The sequence below is a fragment of the Acomys russatus genome, chromosome 23 (assembly GCF_903995435.1).
Source record: "Acomys russatus chromosome 23, mAcoRus1.1, whole genome shotgun sequence".
Taxonomy (NCBI): Eukaryota; Metazoa; Chordata; class Mammalia; order Rodentia; family Muridae; genus Acomys; species Acomys russatus.
In genome coordinates this window covers 44,092,588-44,109,208 of record NC_067159.1, presented here as the reverse complement: position 1 = coordinate 44,109,208, position 16,621 = coordinate 44,092,588, and positions in this window count along the sequence as shown.

Genomic DNA, 16,621 nt, shown 5'->3' with positions numbered 1-16,621 from the left:
GGAAGAGTGTTCCCCTTTCTCCATATCCTTGCCAGCATGTGCTACAACTTGTGTTTTTGATCTTAACCATTCTGGTGTGTATAAGATGAAATCTCGGTGTCATTTTTATTTGCATTTCCCTGATGGCTAAGGACACTGAGCATTTCCTTAAGTACTTCTCAGCCATTTGATATTTCTCTGTTTAGCTCCCTAACTCTTTATTAATTGGATTAGTTGGTTTGTTGATGTTTAATTTTTTGAGTTCTTATGTATTTTGGATATTAGCTTTTTGTTGGATGTAGGGTTGGTGGATATCTTTTTCAAATTTGTAGGCTGCCTTTTTTTCTCCATTGACAGTGATAGCAGCAGGTGTCCAGCATTTGCATCTTTTTTGTGATCTCACAGTAAAAATCAACCAGGTACGATTTGGCCCTGCAGCTAACACAGTGCTTTGGTAACTATCAACCCATTGTCCCATTATTAATATGAGCTAAGCATCTTCTCAGATGTATACATAGAATAGCCCAATAATATTTTGTGTGGAATAATACAAACTTGTTATACAACATAACATTTTAAACAAATGTGGAAATTTTAAATTATTAAGAGCTCACCTGATATCTACCATTTAAGAACAATTAACCTCAAAATTCTTGAGAAATATTAAGATGGACAAATTGATAGTATAGAAGACAGAAAAATGACAACTGCTAAAGATGTTTATATACAGATTCCTGTTGCTTTGCACCTTCACCTGTCAAAAGGGACATTGGAGAAACAGTACAATTCTGGTTATGGTCCATAGTATGGGGAGATGGTCCTGGGTTATGTGGCTGAGCCTAAAGCAATCAGAGTTAACTCTGTATTTAAAACCAGAGAAGCTTGCCACAAAAGATATAACAGTGTAGACAGATATAAAGACGCCTCCCATCTTCTCTGCTTTTGAAGATAAAGGGAGGAGAACATAGGCCAAAGAAATCATGTGACTGCCCCAGAAGCTAGAAGCAGCTTGTAATTGGTAACTACCAAGAAAGGAGACTTCAAGCCTGCCAGCACAAGGAATAGAATTCTACAAACAACCTCAAAAAGCAGGAGAAGGATTCCTCCCCCGAGCCTCCAGGAAAGAAGAGAGTCCTACGAACAGCTCGATATCAACCTGCAGAGAGCCGTGACAGTCTTCCGACCTAAATATACTGATAGAGTTCTCTCATTCTATATAACCTAATTTAGAATTAAAGGTATGTTTTAAATTTTTATACGAATATAATAGAAACTAAAAATTAAAATTAAACCATTTCTTTATAGGCAGTATATTTTAAAAAAAATAACTCATTCGAGGATTAGGGATCTGTGTAGCTCAGTGGTGAAGAACCTGTCAAGTAAGTGTGAGACCCTGAGTTCACCACCTGGCATCCCAATAATAGTGACAATATCACAGCACATAAATACTTCAGATTTTGCATGTGTGTGTGTGTGTGTGTGTGTGTGTGTGTGTGTGTGTGTGTGTCTGTGTTATGAGGGTTTATATGCATATTACTGCAAGCATATGGAGATCAGAAGATATCTTTATTAAATCTGTTCTCTCCTTTCTCCTGTATGAAGGTGCTAGGGGTTAGAATTAAGTCACCAGGCTTGCATTATCTAGCAGCAAGCTCCTTTACCTACAGAGCCGTCTTGCAAGTCTTTATTCAATACTTTTAAAAGATTGTGGAAGAAGTTGAATGTTGAAGTCAGATTTTAAATGGTGTTTCTGATTTAGATGGAATGTAGTTTCCTTTATATAACAAAGAAATCAGCATATTTCAATTTCACTTTTTATATTATCTATTTCACTACAGCAGAATTGACATTTACAGTATGTTCTGTATCCCAATGATATTTTCAGTTATCATTTTGTGGCTCAATGTCCAACACTGACCCTTTTTACCTTGGCTTTATTTGTGAATTTAAAAACAAGGCCTTTTCCTTTGGTTGACTGGAGTTATATACTCCCAAAAAAAGACTTACGTGGTGAGTTTCCTGGGTCTCTGTCCCTGTCTATGACTTATGTCTTAAGCTCTGAACTTGATGAGTATGATGGTTTGGTATATTCCTTGGCTATAATTTATTTGCGTCATGATTTTGCAGATATCAACCAAACCTTTCTTGTAGCAATGTTGCTGAGAAGAAACTGAGGCCAGGCTAACACTATTTGTTTTATATTTTAAGGTGTTTTATGATACAAAAACTTTCTCATCCTGAGTGAGGTAACCCAAACCCAGAAAGACATGCATGGTTTATACTCACTTATAAGTGGATATTAGCCCAACACAGATGTCCTCTGAGAGACTCCACCCAGCAGAGGATTGGGACAGATTCTAGGACTGCTGCTGGATTCCGGGAGGAGATCTGAGGGTGTTATGAAAAAAATGGGGGAGATGGAAGGATCCAGAGGGTTCAGGAAACCCACAAGGAGATCAGATCAATGGCACCAGATCTGAACCCAGGAGAGCCTGCACAAACTATTGCAAGGGTAATGCAGGCAGTAAACCCTTGTTCAGATCTAGCCAATGGACAGCTCATTCTCCACAGTTGGGGGGAGTGGAGTGGGCATTGCCTCTGACATGAACTCTGGTGGCCCCAATTTGATCACTTCACCTTGGTGGAGAGGCCAGCCTGCACACAGAGGAAGGGGAAGCAGGCTATCCAGATGAGACCTGATAGGCTGTGGTCATATAGCAGGGGAGGAGGTCCCCTTCTGTCAGAGGTCTAGGAGAGGGGAATAGGGCTGAAGAGAGAGGGAGGGTGGGAATGGAAAGATACCAGTGAGGAGATAGAAATTGAGATATAATCTGAATAAATTATAATAAATTAAAACAAAAACGTGAAAAAGGAAAAAATTCTCTACTCATAACATTCTCTAATTATATTTATATTTTATTTATTTATTTGGGGTATGTGCATGTATGCCACAGTGCATGTGTGGAGAACAGAGGACAACTTGTAGGAGTCAGTTCTCTTCTCCTGTAAGTTTTCGGATTCAAACGCAGGTTGTCAGGGTTGGCCACAGGTGTCCTTATGTATGGAGCCATCTTGTTGGCCTGTACAATACCTTACTGTGTACGTAGCTATCTAACAATCATTTTCTACAGCAGAGTAATACCTGCCTAGTACCCAGGCTTATTTCATGAAACTCAACTGTTACTATTTTCATTTTCTGTCCCATTTTTATACAGTTCCTTCAGTGACTAGAGTGTTTTTCAGTCATGTTGACTCAGTTTCTCTTTTCTATGGCTTTCATCTTTGTGATGGTTTCATCTCCTGTTTCACTTCTTTTCTGATCACTACAAGCTCTCTTACCCTCTCTTGTTCTTTATTGTTTCTTTCTCTGAAAGATAGCACATTTCCTTTGAGCTTTCTTAAACAGAGATCAGGTGGCTACATTTCAATCAAGGCTGAAATTGTTTCCCTCACCCTCCTTAATTGTTCCAACAGGATGTTTTTCCTTTTGCCTCTTGAGTATGGTTTTTCTCTCTTCTACATTGCCATTTATGCTGTAGACCCCATGCAAGATCTTCTGTACTTATGACCCATCCTCCTCTATGCAGCTGGCTATTTGTAGAGGAATGGCATAAGAAGGGAAGTACTACATCAAGGCAGCCAGTACTTTCTATAGCCCAAGGGTCTTGAACATTCTCATCACACTCTAGCTGAGTCTCCTAGTAACAGGTGTCATGGAGACTGAACAAGATGCCCTCTAACTAGACGGGACCCCTAGTGAAAGGATGAGAACACCAACCTATCCACAAAAACTTTGACCCAAAATTTACCATACCTACAAGATGTGCAAGGCTAAAGGTAAAATAGAGATTGAGGGAAAGTCCAACCAATGCCTGGCCGAACCTGAGACCAACCCCATGGGAGAGAGCCAAGCCCTGACACTATTTATGATATACTCGATAGGTTCGCAGGCAGAAGCCTCATATAGCTGTCCTCTGAAAGGCTCTACCCAGCAGCAGATGGAAACATATTGAGGTTCACAGCCAAACATTGGGAGGAATGCAGGGAATCTTGTCAAAGAGTTAGGGAAGAATAGAAGGATGTGGAGAGGACAGCGCCTCCACAATAAGACCAACAAAACCAACTAACCATGGGCCAGAGGGGCTTGCGGAAACTGAAGCACCAACCAAGGACCATGCATGGACAGGACCTAGGATCCTTACACAGATGTAGCTGATGAGCAGCTTGGGCTTCATGTGTGTGGAGAGCCATGCCAAACTCTGCCATGTCAGAAATCCTGTGCTTAGGGTGCATGCTGTGACCTTGGAGTTGCTGACCTTTGCCTCATGAGGTCTTGTGTTCTAGGCTATCCTTGGACTATTTACCTTTGAAAGAAGTAGGGAAGTCCCAACTTGGAACCACCCGGGGGATCAAGGAAGTTATTTACAAGGAACTGCTCAGAGAACTAGGAAGTTCTACAGGGAGCGATTCAGGCTATTGTATTCTTGCCTGGGGGCTAGGGTGAGTGAGATTAGAACAGATCCTATTGACCTTGCTCTCTATATATTCTTACTAGTCGGGCATTAAAGGGAGTCTTGATCAGAAATTTCCTGACTTGATTCGTTATTTCTCACATCTCTGTTTCCTACTTTCAATCCCCACTCCCTCTTTCAGGTGAACCCTGATTCAATTTTTCCCGTGGGCTGGGACACAACACATGTAGATCTCATAGTTAAGGGGATCAGGGCCTGTCTCTGACTTGGACTCTGTCGCCTGCTCTTTGATCACTTTTCCCTGGAAGGCTGCCTTGCCAGGCTGCTGTGGAAGAGGATGTGCTCAGTCCTGATGCAACTTGATGTGCTGGGGTTGGTTGATGGGGGGATGCCCATTCTTGGAGGAGTAGGGGAAGGGGATTTAGGGGAAGAGGGAAGAGGGTGGGACCAGGAAGAGAAGATGGAGGGGGGGCTATGATTGCGATATGAAATGAATAAATAAATTAATTAAATGAATAAATTTTGTCACAGGTGTATCTCTGCCTGTGGGAAATGGCAAGCAAATTGGTGAGCAAAGGAAGTTGTAGCTTCCTCTGAACACAGTTTGTAAAATAGCTCCCTTCAATAATACCTTAAGAACTGTGTTGAAACAATGTCTGTAAGGAGACATTAGAGCTAGCTTTCCCATTGAACAGTGAAATGTACATATTTGGACTCATCATCCACCATAGAATACATATCATTTATCTCTGTACTACTCATCCTTGCCCTACAGTGCTTAGGACAGCTGGCTAACCAATAGAGCAAGTTGGTTTGTTGATTCACTTTAGTTCCATTTCCCTACTTCCTTCTTCGAGCACTCTTCTAGATCTCTTCTCTGATGACAACTTCCTTAGGGAAAAACTATTTCAGTACTTTTAAACAGATGGAAAGTATTGCTCCAGGGTCAAGGTTACATGCTCTGCCTCTAAACTCAGTATCCTTTCCTATCCTCATGGTCCACATGGATTTACTGATGCAAGATTCAGTTGTAGCTGGTAATTTGTTTTTTAAATAGTAGGTTTCCTTTTTCTGGTTTTTCTTTTATTGGTGGACTGTGAGGAAAGGATGTAGAGAATGAGTTTACTTCAGACATTTCTAATGACTTCTTAATCAAAAACTAGGTGAAACCCTGTTCCAGTGCTTTATGCAAACAATCTGGATGTCAGAATGGCACTCATCGAAGAACAGATGGCAGAGAGGAACTGGGGATGCTGCTCATTGGAGCATTGCTTCTGTAGAGTACAGAGAGCTCTGGGTTCAGCACCCAGCACCCCATAAAACTGAGCATGGGGATGCTCATCCTCCTATGTGCTGCATCCTATGCACATGGGAGGTGGAGGCAGGAAAGTAACCAATCCAAGGTCCACTGTAGCATATAGGAAGCTTAGGGCCATGCTAGGCTCTAAAGACCCTGTCTCAAAGATAAATAATGAAGAAAAACTCCATGGCAATAAAAGTTATTAGGGCAAGTAAATATATACATATATGGGTTATAATATCCCACAACCTCAAGAATTGTATAGAAAAACATTCATTAAAAATATTGATCATAATTTTGAATCATTAAATCTTTGCACAGTTTTCTAAATGGGGGAATATAGATTTGCAGATATCCTAAAGTGGCCTTGGATTTTCTGCAAAAGAATACAAAGGGTCTCAGTCACAGTTTTGGACCATTTCTATCAAATAGGAGTGAGAGTTGACCCGTCATAGATTTAAATCTTGTTTATATCATAATCTCAGGCGTTATTTTTTTAAATAGATCGGTTTCATCTATGCTGAAGATCTATTGGAGCAAATAACCTTTTTCATGATAATCACAGCAAGGGGTCTTTGGGCAGTTATAGCTGCTTCTGGTTGACCTCAGCCACTCATTTTGATGCTCCATGGATGGAGTGCACTCCACTGCGGATTTCATGAAAGTCTCCTAGGTGTCCCATGATGCTTAGCTTTCAGGTTCTCAGATTCTTAACCTTCTACTGGATGTACATCAGGATACACAACACTCAGAATTTACTTTTTGCCCCTGTGCACACACTCTAAAGATTTCCCACTAGTCAGTTTTTTCAGTTTTTTAACCTCTTGTTTATAGTGGGATACATAGATGCTGTGTTTCTCATGTCACAACTGCCTCAATCCACATTTCAGAATCTTCACCCTGTCCAGTGATGAAGGAGGCATTTTCACAGTTGGCATTGCTACAGCCTTTCCCTTTTCAGAATTATCTCAACTTTCTTTGCATCAAAACCTAGATTTCTCTCTCCTAGAATTTTTAGCAGTGCTATTATTGATATATTATGTTTGATAACACTACTAAAATTCCTTAGAACGAAATAATAGCATCCTGAGCCAGTGTGCTTACACAAAGGACACTGACAGAGAATCAGTCGATATCATCCCCATTGGCTTAGGATGAGGGTTTACCACAGAACTTTCTTGACCGAGAGTCTGTGCAAATTATTTTAGTACCTCTTGAAATTTGTCAGGCAAGTCTGATTACACCAACTAGCCTGTCTAATAATGCTGCTCTTCTGGGGTAAGGCCCTCAACAAGAAATATGAGCAAATATTGCTGAATTGCTCCTTAACATTGTAGAATGATTGGCTAAAAACGATACTACAATAGTTCTCGCTGAACCTCAGCCTCAACGCAAGGAAAGCTGGCACCTCCTTTACCGGGGGAGACAGAAGCCACCTTAGGCCTCCCTAACTGACTTTCACATCTGGAGAGATGGCTCCGTGGTTAAGAGTTCTTGCTGTTCTTTCAGAGGACCAGAGTCTGGTTTCTAGAACCTGTGTGGAGCGGCTCATAACTGCTTGTGACCCTTCCTTCTTCTGGTGTCTTTGGCCACTCACACACATGTGCACATAAATGCAAGTAAAATTAAAACTATCTTTTTGAGGAATAGCAACTCAATGCTGAATACTTTTAAACTTAGCCAGTGGGTTGTTAGTGTCTGTGTGTGTTAGTGTGTGTGTGTGTGTGTGTGTGTGTGTGTGTGTGTGTGTGTGTGTGACAGTCAGGCAGAAAGCCTACAGGACTCATTCACCTCCAATATCCTGACCGGCTAAGTCATAGATTCAATCACATGCTTCCCACTTCCTAATTATTTGATCAACAATTTATACAGTGTACAAAAGCATATAATCCATTTTTTTTTACCCTAAGGCAAAGGTCATTATTTAATATTTTGACTATCGTGCAATAAAATACTGTTAAATTATTCTAAATCTCTGCTTGGGCTTAAACCAATAGTTAGCACTCTGAAAGTCATGGCTAACATAGTGGTCTTCAAATAAGTAGGAATCTTTGTCACTCAGTATTTATCTGCAAAGTCCTTATAGCTCTCACATAGGTAGCTTCTGATAGGTCCCTCACGTTTCTGGAAGATGAAAATGCATGGACCGTGACCTCCATGCATTCCTTCCCCAATACTCACTTTTCCAGTTGAAACTCTATCACTTTTCCCAAAAAAGGGATAAGAAAGATGCATGATCTGGACCATGATTTCTATTATCCAGTACATCATTGAAAGACATTTAACTAGGCATTTACTGTTGGGGGAAACTGCAGTGCCTACGTTCCAGTTCATTAACTTTGGAGTCGCGTTGCTCTTGTCAGGGCCTTGGAAGCAGTGAGATGGCCTAAACCCAGGTCAGAGAGGCTACAATAGCACAAAGGCAATTATGCCACAAGAAAAATGTTGTCCACTAATCAGCTGGCAATCAATTACTAAGAGTAGATAACCCTCTCCCGACTCGGGCTCCTTGGTATTAATAGTGCCGTCCTGTAATGACTTCAGGCTCACGCAGGTGCATAAAAGGACAAACCGGAGCACACCGCTTCCAAGATTAATGAGCTCTGTCAATTTGCCCAGCGGACATCTGATCTCCAGCTTTACGTAACGACTAGTTTTACACTGGCCTCAGATTTTTGTTTCCTTTCCCCCTCAAAAAATTACCTAGTAATTCGAACAAATTCAACATGCATGCACCAACCCTAATTTTGCAATGAAATATGAATCGAAAAGGTTCTTCATCTGAATATTAGCACAGCAAGTGGCTCATAATGGCAGGGTTCCTTTGATCGTATTTTATGTGTAGTTGTCGCAATTAGTGACGTACAGGGTTCGGAGCTATAGAAACCCTTCACTGTGAAATAATGAAAACCTAGCATCGCAATCATTTCCATTCCCTTACCTGGCCAGAAAGCTGAAAAGCAAAAGGCTGTGTGTGCTCTAAAGCCTCCTGAAACACAAACGCCGTGAATGAGGAGGAGCCTTCTAGCCCACTGACTCTCTGCGTAAAAGCTACTGCATTTCCCACACACCCCCACCCTGAAGGAAAATGCAGCATTGTCCCAGAAAACCTGGTCACCCAGACCTATACATTTATGTCAGAACAGGAATTGCCTATAAAACTGAAATGAATATCAGGAAATTTGCTGTTCCTCCAAATTGATATTTTATAACCCAACTACTGTAAAACCTCATAATCTTTAAATTCACGAGGTCAATATACTAAATAGCTGTTTTATGGTGCTACCTAAAGCCTCTGATTTGTTTCTCGTGGGGACTGAGTCTTCATAGTTCATGGCTTTCCCTCAATTGCTCTTTCACTGAGTGCATGAATAAAAGTAGAGGGACATCAGACTCCAACACAGTACCCTGTCTTTACCTTTTTGCCTCCATTCAGAGCCACAAGCAGCCATCCATGGAGGCTTTTTCCAGGCTACATTTATTGGAAACTGGATTCTGCTAATTAATTTCTGTATGAATGTCTTCTGATGTGATATTATCAATCATTTCCAGTTTAAAACAAAGATAAAGAAAACAAAGAAAGAAATAAGGAAAAAGAAAAACTTAACAACTCACACAATTATGTAATTCTCACAGTAATGGATTTAAGCCTACTCTATTTCCCAGTTAAGTTTATCTTGATCTATATTCATTGGCAAGTCCTGTTTAATTTATTATTTCCCACAGCGTGAAATGTGTCTGACCTGGAGAAACTGTTCCTTAGAAGATAGCAGTACCTGTGCTGTCTTAGGAAAATAAGTCTGTGTCTCAAAAACCATTCATTGCAAAGGTAGATATATTTGAAGCTCATATCAAGCACAGAGCTTTAAATATTGTTCTTTGATAATTCCATACAGATATATACTGAATTTTTGTCACCTTCACTCTCTCATCCTCTCACACTAAGATCTTTCTTCTTCCCAACATCACCTCCTTTTACGTGTGTGTGTGTGTGTGTGTGTGTGTGTGTGTGTGTGTGTGTATGTATGTATGTATGTATGTGTCATTGAGTTTCACTAAGGTTGTTTACATCAATATGAGTGGGGAGTAATTTACTGAAACACAGCAACTTATCAGTGGCTATAACACTTAAGAAAACAGCACCCAAGGACAATACATGCAGTAAACTTCAAACCTCTACCCAAATCTAGTCACTGGACAGGACACTCTCCACAGCTGAGTGGAGAGTGGGGTCTGACTTTCACAGGAACTCTGGTGCCCCATTTTTGACCACGTCCCCTGGATGGGGAGATCTGTTGGCACTCAGAGGAAGGATAGCAGGCTACCAAGAAGAGACTTGATACCCTATGAGCATATACAGGGGGAGGAAGTCCCCCTCAGTCACAGTCATAGGGGAGGGGAGTAAGGGGAAAATGGGAGGGAGGGAGGAATGGGAGGATACAAGGGATGGGATAATCATTGAGATGTAATATGAATAATAAATTATATATATATATATATATATATGAAAAGAAAATGACACCCTGCCCCCAGCATCCGTTAAGTGTTTATAGTCCCTCAGAGAAAGGTGGGGCTCATGAGCTCCTCCCCTCTGCATGATGAAATGGTAACAGGCAATATGTTGTTCCTGTTGTGTGTAGGTAACCATGGCTTCTGTGCGCTCCTAAGGGAGTGCAATGTCCAGGTGATGACCAGAAGCAACTGCTTTTGTGGCACGCCTGCCATCGTCCAGCTCTTACATTCATTCTGCCCCCTCCTTAAGTGATGTTCCATAAGCCTTTGGTGGGAGGAGTGATGAAGATGTCCTGTTTAGAGCTAGTTGTGAGGTTGTGAATTTAGTGGTACGCACTGGAGAAAGAAGCATCTTTGTCCGAGGCTGAACGCAGTATGAATCTGGAATGTAAACCTAAGTATTTAGAGGGCAATTTGATGCCATCAGACACAGATTCTGTGCCCAACAGAGATGAGAGATATCTCACTGAAGCCAGAACCCCTTATAAGTTCAGGAATTGATGCCAACTCATCTCTACTATCAAGGATTTTAGTCTCCAGTTAGATCTTCCCCCAAATACCTAGCACCTTTGAATGAAGCCCTTGACAAGCCTTTCAAATGGCTCCTCTAGATAAGATTATCCTCCCTAAATAGATGATTATTCATCCTGAAGACATAACTGTTAAAGCCTAACCTCAATGCCTAACCTCAGACCACTATCCACAATGCCACAACAGCTGTTAAAGCAAGAGCTGGTCTCGGTCACAACCTGTCACATATAGGAGTCCGTGTATATGTGTTTTTTTAAACATTTATCATCATTATGTATGTATCTTATGTAGGGGGGTACACATGTCATATAGATTGTGAAGGCCCCAAGACAACTTTGTGGAGATAGTCCTCTGTTTCTCCCTTTAGGTGGGCTCTGGGGATTGAGTTTGTGTTCTCGGGTTCACAAAACAAGTGCTTTCCCCCTCTGGGCCATCTCACCAATTGTGTACGTTTAAATTCAATACTTAAAAACATCTCTTAACTCTTGGTCAAAGTAAAGTGATACTCTAAGGACCAATATTTACTGGATATATTTTCAATTGATTCTAAAGAATCTATATCATCACCATCATCATCATCATCATCATCATCTGAAAAAAGTTATTCAATAGAGAGCTGGTTCCCTGCTCCTCAGACTGTGCAAGAAGAAGTGAAAACATGGGTTCAGTTTCAATGTATTCAAGGAGCACGGGGAGAGTGAAGACAGTTAAGAATAGTAAAATCACAACAAAATGTCCAGAATGGTTTCCTGACTATGCGTCTGCCAGGTCCTGGGCACCCTCTTTTGTCAGGTACAGTGTCTCTGAGGTGGGAGCTGTGTTAGCTGGAAGGCAGCTGCCGGTGGCAGCCTTTCCCTCCAGTGCACTGCCTGCCTTGAACTGCACATCATGCTTGAATATGGAGGTGAGCCTGGGATCTACATCAACAGAGGGACGCTTCCTATGGATTCCATACCTGCCCAAGGTAGCTCTCCCAAGAAAATGGTTACTTGTCTAACTCTGAAATAAACAGCCAAGAGAAACAAATGCCTTCTCCGTTTCTTGTGCTATGAACCAACCACAGACTTAGAAGTGCTTCTTCAGAACATTCAAGGGACAGAGGTGGGTAAACTCGTGAAGCAGGCCACATTTGAAAAGGAAGGAAAAAACAATAGAAATATTTTAAAGTGATTAAATTGTCAGCTTGGGAGACAGAGGCAGCCAGATCTCTTTGAATTCGAGGCCAGCCAGCCTGGCCTGCATAGTGAGTTGCAGGTCAGCCAAGGCACATAGACAGACTTTGTCTCAAAACAAAAAAGAACAAATTGTCAACTTAATAATGGAAGATTTAATCTACAGTGGTTTAACCAGAGGATGTCTTCTTTTTCCCTTACAAGAAAGCACCAGAGCTGGAGAATCCAGGTGTAGCATTGCAGTAGCATGCTGCATGGGTGCAATGGCCCTCTCCTGCCTCACTGGATGCTTGGGGCGTGGACATCTTATATAATGTGAAAGGAAGAAGTGAGGAAGACAGGGAAACAGGTCTGTACCAACTAACCCTGTCTCCTACGTAAACATTTACCTATGGCCGTGCTCTTACACATCTATGTGTTTCTCGTGCAAAATGACACCAAGTTGTCATCCTCAACTAGAAAAGTATCCCAGGACATATATATATATATTTTTTTAGCTGTGTACTTTGTAACCCAGAAAACGGAGTTGGACGATGGCAGTATGGAGGGAGAGGGGGTGGTCAGTTCGCCATGTTCACATTAGTCATGACTGAGAGGATCTTCATGCTGCTGCACATCGCCTCTTCTGTGGTCAGTCCCACAGTGATGATCTGCCAACCGCCATCTGGCTATAGGAGGGGACTCTGGGTTACAAGTATACAAACAACTCAGAGTCACTTACACATAAGAGGGGATTAAATAAGCTCACCTGACTTAAAGGGATAGGAAAAGTCACCTCCAGGTAATAACTAAATTTGGGAGCTTAGAGACTGACGCAGAATCAGTCCTTGGACATCTTTCCCTAAAGTAAGGTTTCTCTGGGTAACAAACAAAATGTCCACTGACCAGCTACATCACATAGACTTAGCAGCGCCTGGATTGAGAGTGATGGTGTGTGGTACTGCCATCCTGGAGGTAACAACAGCGTGTCCTACCTTTAAGGAGCTTTCACATCTGGTAGAAAACCTTTAATTTTCTTCTGTAAACAAAGCTATGGGAAAGTGAGGAATCATACCCTAAATTAGGTACTTGAAAAGTTAGTATTCATCTCCAATCTGTACAGGAAGCCATCTTTGACAGACCTTTGCTTCTAAGGCCTAAGAATATCACAATCCAAAGTGTATTCCAAAAGGCAGAAGTTGCTGCACACTCCGTAGGAAAACGTGCCAGGCTACATAAGCTCTCAGAATCATGCAAGCTGCATTTGATTCTTATGCATTTAAAATGCTCGTCACTGTGTTAAGGTTACCAGAAGGTCCTGAAACAATCTTGCTGATTTTACATAGTTTTTGTATAGTCTAGTACTTACCACTCAATCGTATATTTTGTTTTGTTATGTTGTTGTTTTGTTTTTATCTTTTTGGTTTTGTTTTGTTTTGTTGTTTTTGTTTGCTTTTTTTTTTCATTTTTACTTAAATGAAAGGAACTCAGCCCTACAGAGGCAGTTCTTGGATTTGTAACAAAAATTTCACAGGCAAGAAGGAGACGAGGATTATAATTTACATTTTAAAATGTGTTGTACAATCTGCTTTCATAAAGACACAGTTTCATGCTCGTGGCATAATGCATGTCATAACTACAGCAGAGGTAAACGAAGATCAAAGCAGTGCAAGCGAGAGGCGGCAGATCACTTGGTGTGTGGCGTGGTACTGTGAGAGCGAGTTATCTCGGTAGCGCTCTGTCTTCCACGAGGCTCCTAAGTGCATCTTGACAAGAGAGTGCTGAATACTTCTTGCTGTTTACTGCGCAAGTGTTTTTCAGCTCTTTAATTACGCACTGAAGTTCCAGGAAATGAAGTCTCGTTCTTTGTACTATGCACCTAATACTGCATTGTCTCAGGTGAAACTACATGTCTCTCTTTGAACCAAGATGTTGCCCGGTGGCTTGTACATTAATAGGTTCTGTGTACACATCTTGCTGACAGTAAGCACGCGCCTTCAGCAGCAATTAAACTAGTCCAACCACCATGTTTCTGTACACTTTCTGCTTCTTACATTCACTGTCACCAGCATGCGAGCCACTTCTGCCAAACAAATCTGTTCTGAGACTAATAAAGTGCTACCCAGCTCAAATCACACCTTCTCTGTGAGGTCACCCCCCTGATAATAATATTAGCTGGCATTTACTGGCCGCTTAACCATGCTCTAGTGGATTTGCATATGATTTATTTAATTCTCCCACATCTTAAAATCCAATGGAGTCAGTTCGATGTTCTTTTTTTTCCTCTCCCTCATCTTATATAAGTCCTGGCCATCACATCCGGTGATCACTTCCCTTTTTTAAATTGAAAATTAAAGGTTTATTTTGGGCATTTTTCCATGGCTACCCATTTCTATAGATGGGGCAGGAGCTTTCCCACCCCCAGCCTCTGACACAGCACCCGTGCAGGTGTTTTGCAGCAGATTACAGATATAAAAGGTTACACAGTGCGTTGAACTAAGGCTGACTCTGTTGAGGGACAAAGTAGGTTGTTAAAACCAAGTAAATAGGACCTTACTGAGACACGCAGACCTTGAACATCATCATAATCTAAGCGCTCAATAAAGCGACCCATCGTCTGGATCAGATGGTCCCTAAATAAAGTCCATTATATAAAAAGAAAGAGGCAGGAATCCATTCACTGAAACTGATATTGTGCCTTTAAAAAGTGTTTGATTTGAGCATTTAAAATGCTGTGCTCTGCTGCTGGCTTAATTTTTATAAATGTTCTCTTGCTTACAGACCCTCTCAATAGCCACATCAGAGGGAAAAGACACAGGAGCGAGCTCCCCATTCAGGCGCTCAGCACACTCTGCTTGATTGGAATGGATATTGTACATAATAGGTCCCTACAGATGTTCCCTCCAGTGGGGCGCGTTGAATTTCATTTAAATGCCAAGACACAAAATCTAAAACAATGTGACTTTAACAAAAAATCTGATGAGGAATTTGATGAGAAAATGGCAAGAATTCCTGTGGCATTTGGGTAACAATTTCAAGCCTTCGTTTTAATAGAATAAACAGGATCATATTTCATTCAAATCTGGCAATGAGATGAGCTTTGGGTATTACATTGATATAAACCAATAAAGAATTTGCAAATTTGAAGCACTAATTAACAGACATGATATTAAATGAAAAAAGTTTGCTCCGGGGGCAAATATATTTTGAAGACTCTAAACTTTTATTAAAAGACATTTCTGAATCACTTCTTTTGTAGTTTACTCTTTTGCTAGTTTTTTGTTTTTTGTTTTTTGTTTTTTGTTTTTTTTTTACAAAATATGGGCGTATTGTGACATTTTCAAATGGATACTTTAAAGACAGCATCTGATATTCCTTTTTTACCTTTTGAAACAATACATCAATGTCAAAATGTTTTGAAATATGGAGAATATATCTAAAATGAGCCCAAGTTTAACAGAATGATCAGAACAGGCTTTAGTAAAGATATTCTGTGGGTGTTTCAAGTCCAACAGGCTAGATGCAATCAATCTGACCCTTTTGAATATATTCTATAACAACCACTGCATCCATCTGCAAGGAGTAGCCCAAACACGGAGGAGCTTAGGCAGAAGGGCAGACGGGAGGTGTTCTCAGTGCTGGACTGGGAGAGACCTTGAGATTTCCTGAAGTCACGGACTGACAGCTAAATCACCAGTCACTATGTACCGAGAGAACCCTCCCACATGCCCACTGTGCCTTCTTTTCCCTTAGAGGTCTCATTTCTCTTCCATAAAAACGGAGGTGTAGACAAAGGACGGGTGGAGAGGAGCACGTGCGCTTTAACTGCAGTATAAACAGTTGTACTTAAATAAATGATCTATTAATGTTTAGCTCTGCTTGGAATTTTGTGTTATTAGTTACAGGGGAAGGGCTCTCTGAAGCTTTGGCTTGCTTCTCACAGTACAGTACAGAAGGGAAATTCTCTCTACCTAATTGCAATGCTGCACAGAGTCAGTTTCTTGAGACAATATCTAAGACATGCGTAGCCAAAGACATGTGCTTCAGAAAATAGGAATGCCAGCCAGAATGTTAAAAAAACAAACAAACAAACAAACAAACAAAAAAACCCAAAACCAAATATGTAAGACTGGCCTTCACATAAGATAAGGTGAACTGGATGTGTGTGTGTGTGTGTGTGTGTGTGTGTACATGTGCTTCATCTTTCAGTGCTGGTGGTTTTTTCCCAATGGAGTTATTTTATCCTTACCCAAGTTATTTATTTAGCAGAAGGTGGTGGTGTTAGCATTACCTGAACCAACAGTTCTGCAATCTGTGCCCCATGTAACAGGTTTTTGCAGAGAATTAATTTGACTATGTTATGACTGAACAACATGCTTTCTCTCTAAGAGGAAAGGAAGAAGGGACTGAGCACAGTACAAAGACCTCTGTGTGCATTTTGTTGTCACAAACATCCCATGAGTGACTGTATCTGTATTGCTAATGAGAAATATCAAGCCTAGATGTCAAATTATAAACCATAATAGATCCAGATCTTAGAACCAACAAATAAAGAGGTGGCCAGCCGGCGCAAGCACCACAACTTTTCTTTCATTCTAGAAGTCTGGTAAAAATGCTTGAAAACTGAAAGATTTTATCAAGTTAGTTGAGCCATCAAGAACAAACTTAACTTGTTT